Raw genomic sequence first — 6,998 nt, 5'->3', positions numbered from 1 at the left:
AACAGGGACTGTTTGTCTCCCTTTCCTTATGTGAAGCACTGGTTGAGCAGCCCCCTTGAGCGGTGTGTTTCGGTGAGTAGGCCCATCTGCGTTGTGTGCTTTTGGTCCCTTCAGCAGGTAAATGCTGGGACCCCCACTTTCTTCTTTCTGTTTGTCTTGTTTGTGAGTCTGTCTGTACAGTAGGGTGGCACATACTTTTGTTCAGGTTCACCTGCTGTTTCCATATAAGGACTGGACCCTCAGGAAACAGCCACAGTCACTGTTGTCTATCACACCTTCTACTGCTATGGGAAATTTCCTCCCTCACCATAAAGAGGCCCCTATTGGAGACCTCAAGTTCCTCCTAACCAGCCAGGGGCTCTGGGCTACAACATCAGAACTAGAAAGGTTTTGGACAGAGGCTGTGGTGCTTGCTCCATGGATCTCTTCAGAGAACATGTGGAAACCTGAACTTTGGATGAGAGTTCTGTTCCTGGCCAGAAAAAGGGAAGTGGCCTCAGGAGTAACCCTCCAACTGTTTTTTATGCCCATTTTGTTGGTTATGACTGCTGTCCTAAAGTCCTCTTCTACTGAAGAGATCATTAAGGCCCACAATAAGTACTGCTAGAAACAAGGTAACACCAACTTATCTACCACCTTCATTCCATCCATGACTGATATTTCCTCTGCCTCTGCTGACAAGGAGATGGATGAGAATAGGCATAAAGTAAAGAAAAGGGATGGAAAGAGAGAGGAAATGATTGCAGCAGTGCCCAAGCCAACACTGGCAGCCCCTCTCTCTGTCCCCCGCATGCCTTGAGTGACTACTCCCTGCTGTGGGATGGTCTGTATGTCAAATGTGTTGCTGATTGGTCAATGAATAAATCACTGATTGGCCAGTGGCCAGGCAGGAAGTATAGGCGGGACTAACAGAGAGGAGAATTGAGAGAACAGGAAGCTGGGTTGGGGAGACACGGCCAGCTGCCATCAGGACAAGGAAGATGTAAAGTACCGGTAAGCCACAAGCCACGTGGCAAGGTATAGATTAATAGAAATGGATTAATTTAAGCTGTAAGAACAGTTAGCAAGAAGCCTGCCACGGCCATACAGTTTGTAACCAATATAAGTCTCTGTGTTTACTTGGTCGGGTCTGAGTGGCTGTGGGACTGGCGGGTGAGAGAGTTTGTCCTGACTGTGGGCCAGGCAGGAAAACTTTAGCAACAGTCCCCACACTGCAGTATCCACAGAGTGATTTGCCTGGATGTCTGCCTGCAGAGCCAGTTGCTCTGCACACCTCCCAGCCTATTCCACCTGTGGTGCCGCACATGCCCACTATGGTGTTACCAGTTAATGTGGGCCCCAATGTGGCCAACCAGCCATAGATACCTACCCCTCTTGCAGACCTGTCTTTGGTCCGTAAGGCTGCTAATGAATCAGGTCGTGACTCACCATGTTTTGAGCAAGTCCTACAGCAATGGGCAATACATTCACAGACTTATTATGACTGGCACCGTTTGATGAAGGCTGTGTTGGAGCCTATGGTCTTCCTTAATTGGCGAGCTGCCTATGATGACCAGGCTGAGGCTCAGGCTCATTTTAATATACAGTACAACATCGCTGTTTCTCTTGAGATGCTCACAGGCCAAGGACCATATGCTAACCCTGTCACACAAGCCCAAATTGGACAACACGCTTATTTATGTGCCTCAGGAGACAACATTGCCCTTGGTGCATTGGAGGGATCCCATCACCCTTCAATAGCAACCCCCTGCTCCCCTATTAACTCGGGGGAGAGGTTATGCTTGCATATTTCCCCAGAGTACCACCATGCCAATATAGATACCCTCCAGAGATGTGTGTTCAGCAACAGACCGAGAGACATTGGCCAAAGAAGAAGCTTCAGAGGGGTAATGTATGATTTGCCCCACTACTGCGGCATTAGTAAGGATTATGTCATTACTGGCACATGACCCTAGATATCAAGCAATTGGCTCACCCCCTACAAGGTCACTAATGCATCATCGGAAATACTTTGATTGGCACAATAAATATAATAGGGTCCCATTCATGTCCTTGAGACTGAATTTTTGACTAATTCCCTCTTGTTCAAATGTCTTTTACAACAGGTTCACCAACAGAAGGTGGCCACAAAGGCGACCCTACAGGTTTTATTGGGTCTCAGATACCTAGAACAAAGTCCTCCTAGAGAGGTAATGCACACATGGCTCACTGAGACACAGAAGGCTACTGCCTAAAGCCCACCACCCATATATCTCTCTAGGATTGACGCTCTTCGAGGGCTGGTAGTCAATGACGGGTATGAGCTTGTTTGGCAAGCCAATCTAAGACAGGCACAGTCCATTATGCTGCACTCTCCTGAGGTGGGGTCAACAAAGTTAGGGCAATGCACCCTAGCTCCCACTGAGCATGTCTCATAAAATAAGAAAAAAGGGGTGGGATGATTATTCCCTAACAGGCCTGAGGGCCAGCTGACCCAAACCAGTAATAAGATACTTTCTGAGAGCCAGCCTGGGTCTGCCTAAGGGCCTTAGCAACAGCAGCTGAGACATGATCTGAGAATGATCTGGATCAATGAGAGGCAGCCATGTCACACCAGCAGATGCATATTCATCAGACCTTCCCCCAGGGTGGGGTGGAGAGTATACAAGGCTTGCCTCTTCCTGAATAAACTGAGCTTGTTGCTTCAACATTCCCCCAGATGTTGTTGGGAGACTATGTTGTTGACTCTGTGCTTACTTGGCCCCCTCCCGCAAAGGGAACAACAGCACAGGACCCTGCCACATGGAGAGACTTCCACCACCTCTCAAAAATAGGGCCACCAGCTGGAGGACCAAGCTTTCAACCCACAACCCCCTTTGATATGGGGGACGTATCAAAGACAAGCCACAACACCCCCAAGTCTGGAATTGATGCATTTGTAAGTAAAGAAATAGGAATGAGCTGGGTCCCGAAGCAGGCTCTGAAAAACCCAGACACACTATGACCAGACAAGTGCAGCCAGTTCGAGCATTGCTCGGACTCCAGCCCTGTTTGAGTGAGAGGGGGCTATCCACCTCACCTAGAACCTCTGAAGAAGTAAGGCAGTGACCAACTGGCTACCCCTGATGGCCTACCCCACAGTTCCTTGGCCTTTCAAGTACAAGCCATAGCGGCATTTATAAATAATAATGAACATCATTTTCAGGCTTTAAACATATATACATGTAGATATATATATATCAGCTGCTTTCTAAAGATAGGAAATGAACCTGATTCCCAATCAGCACCACGTCCCTCACATTGCCTTAATTTTCACCTGCTTTTACTTTTCACTCTTTCTTAATTGCTCATTATTGCAACTTCAAGGCACAGGAGAGTTCAATGACGAACTGTCACATCTGAAAGTCTGTCTCTGCGAAGTCACAGGACTTCTTTCTAGAACTTCCGGCCTTTCGTTTGGGAAGGATTCTCAAATGCCTACTTTAACAGCACTGGTAACTTGCCTAAAATCTACACTCTCTTTGAATAAAGTGCGACATTATGGGCCAGCAAGATGGTTCAGTGGGGAAAGGCACCTGCTGACTAGAGTTCAATTCCCGGGACTCCCCTCATAGGAGTTAACCTCCCTCTGTGGGTTGTTCTTTTACCTTTGCAAGTGCAGCATGGCATGTGCACCCCCACCGACAAATAAATAATGTAAAATATTATCATGCACACGGTCACGTTTCTGAGACACTTTGCTAGTTTCTGGGTGCTGGGGGTTGCTCAGGAGAACAGGGGAAACATCATGAGGGAGCCGAGGTTCTGGGGAGGCAGAGGTGGCCCTTTATGGGCACTTCCTTCCTCAGAAGAAGGCAGGCAGGGCCAAGAAGCCCTGAAGACAAGAGTTAGCCAATTTGAATTTGGGAGGAGATCACTCTAACTTTCTCTTCCCTAATGAACAAGGTAGGAGGGATTCTACACAGTTGCTTTGCCCCGACATTCTATCACCTAGACAGACATTTGAATTCGTACTCCTAAAAAAAAGTGCATAGTTGTGGTGGCGGCTGAATCTGCCGAGTCACCCATACCCTTGTCAGCCTGCACCACCTGTAACCTCCAGGCCTGTCGTACCCTGTGCTCTGTCTCAGTCCATAGTGTGGCTCTCTCCTCTCACCACCACTGACTGTGCGATGCCCTGCCCCGGGTGATACATCTACAACACAACCCCTACACCTTACGCTACAGGAAACCTCTTGGAAGAGGGGGCAGAAAGACCATAAAAACCAGAGGATCAGGAAATCTGCTATGAGATAATTAATCTCTTCTATATGGTAAGGAAGTTGCATCCATGAAATCTCGACATTCTGGTCACCTAGACAGGACCTGTACATGATAACCCCAGTTGATATGCCAATGTTGACGGGGGAAATCTCACATGGCCCCACCTCAAGATGAAGTGCTGTAGGCAATTAATGGATGCTGAGAGAGGAAGCCGTCTCTAAGGATGAGCTCCCTCATAGGTTATCCAGTCCCAAGTGGTCAGCCCTAAACACATACACATACAAGAAACACTAAATGGGCTCAGCAAGGAATATTTATATATACACATATGTGTGTAGTAACTAATAATTATAGAAGAATTTGGGAGGGAGTGGGGGGGACAAGGGAGGAGTTGGAAGTGCTCTTAATAGAATACTCATGTATGAAATAATTTTTAAATAATGTGCATTTCTACTGGCTGGGTAAGCCATACTAGACTAGACCACTTAGCTTTTGTCTTGTGGGAGCCACATTCTGCTCCTCTCAGTCACGTTCTGTGTGCTGGAGATGGGTCTCTGTGGCTTCACAGGTACGTCTGGTTGGGTTGCACCCATGCAGAAACCAGGATGGGCCCCAGGGGAAGACAGGACTGGCACTTCTACAGGTTACTTTTCTTCTTTCATTTTTTTCCTTTTATTCTGTGTGCATGAGAGTCTTGCCTGCACGTATGTCTGTGCACCATGTGCATCCTTGGTGCCTATGAAGGCCAGAAGAAGGTGTTGGGTCCCCTGGAACTGGAGTAACAAAGAGTTGTGAAACATCATGACACCCTCACACAGACATACATGCAGGCAAAACACCAATACACATAAAAGTAAAAAATAAAATGGTTAGGAACTAGGGAATGACTCAGTGGCCCAGTGAGTGCTTAGCAGGTACTGGGTTGGACCCTGTATTAGTTACTTTTCTATTGTTGTGACAGAAGCAACTTGGAGAACAAAGGGTTGGTTTGGCTTACATTCCCAAGTCATATAGTCCATTGAGGGACGCCAATGCAAGAACTCAACCTCAGTGGGAATCTGGAGGCAGGAGCTGATGCAAAGGCCGTGGAGTATTGCTGCTTACTGGCTTGCTCCTCAGCCTGCTTACTCATAGAATCCAGGACCACCAACCCCAGGGGTGTCCCCACCACAATGGGATGGGCCCTCCCCATCAATCACTAGTTAAGAAAATCCTCTATAGGCTTGTCTACAGCCCAGTTTTATGGATGCGTTCTCTCAGTTGAGGTTCCCTCCTCTCAAATGACTCTAGCCTGTGTTGAGTGGACATAAAATGGGCCAGCACCAGCAACCAAGCATTGAAACACATGAGCCTATGGGGGCCGTTTTCATTCAAATTTTCACAGATCCCTACCTCACACACAGAAAGGGAGGGAGGGGGAGGTTGACTTAAGGAGTGTGACAGCACATGCCTGTAATTCCAGCACTCAGGAAACTGGAGCAGGGAGATTACAAGTTCAAAGCTAGCCTGGGCTACATAGTGTGAAACCTGTCTTTAAAAAAAAAAAAAAAAAAGGAGCGGGCTGGAGAGATGGCTTAGAGGTTAAGAGCACTGACTGCTCTTCCAGAGGTCCTGAGTTCAGTTCCCAGCAACCACATGGTGGCTCACAGCCATCTATGATGAGATCTGGCGCCCTCTTCTGACCTGCGGTCATACATGCTGTATACATAATAAATAAATAAATCTTTAAAAAAAAAAAAAAAAAAAAAAAGGAGCTTAAAGTCAGGCTATTGTTTTATATTCCAAATTCCTTGTCCTTTCTCATACCAACAATCAAACTCCCTGAGTTCTGTGATGAAGAGCACTGGTCTATGACAGTGAGGCCACAGGCTTGCTTCTGGATTCCAGAGGTGTATTACTAAGCGAATCAGGCCTTTGACTGGGGTGGAGCACCAAGTGACTTGCATGGCTTCTTCAAACCCACAATGTGCCATGTGTGGAAAGACAAGCAGGTGCTAAGGCTTGTTGGCGTTCCCGTGAGAAGCTAGGGCAAAGTGACAGCACAGCAGAGTGACAGGCAGAGGATGGGGTGGACTGCTGTTTCTGTGAGCCTCAGGAATCAGGTCAGCAAGAGCTGAAGCAAGGCCCAGTCATCAGGGCCACCACAGGCTCTGAGGAAACTTGGAGATCAAGCCACCACTCAAACCTGGTACTATGCTCAGTATCAACACCTGCTGGTGGGTAATACCAGAGACAGGGACATTTTCCTAGGACAGTGAGGTCAATGGCACCATGCCTGTAGACCTGCAGCTTTGCATACAACCAGGAACACATCTGCTGTATTAGCCTCAATTACAGAGGACACCTTAGGGAGCTGGGGAGCAAGGGGAAGGGATTGCTCTCCAGATAGCTGTATGGCATCTAAAGGGCTGTTTAAATCAACCTCTTAAGATGGGCTGAAATTTTTCTTTCTGAGACAGGATCCCTACAAGAAGTAGCCCTAGCTGGCCTGGAATTCCCTATGGCCTGAGACCAGACTTTCCTCAAACTTACAGCAATGTTAGCTCTATTTTCAAAATGCTGGTATTGTAGGTGTGGGCCACTGTGTCCAGCTGAAGACGTGCCTGTTATAACCAGCCATGGAATAAGAGTAAGATTTACAGAAGTAAGAGAATGGGGAAAGCCCAGAGGCAAAAGGTAGATGGGATAAGTTAAGAAAAGCTGTCAAGAAACAAGCCAAGATAAGGCTGGGCATTTATAAGTAAGAACAAGCCTCC

This window comes from Peromyscus californicus, unplaced genomic scaffold (genome assembly GCF_007827085.1).
Source record: "Peromyscus californicus insignis strain IS unplaced genomic scaffold, ASM782708v3 Scaffold_22__1_contigs__length_63687245, whole genome shotgun sequence".
NCBI lineage: Eukaryota > Metazoa > Chordata > Mammalia > Rodentia > Cricetidae > Peromyscus > Peromyscus californicus.
The sequence above is the reverse complement of the archived record's forward strand: the minus strand, read 5'-3'. Positions refer to the sequence as shown.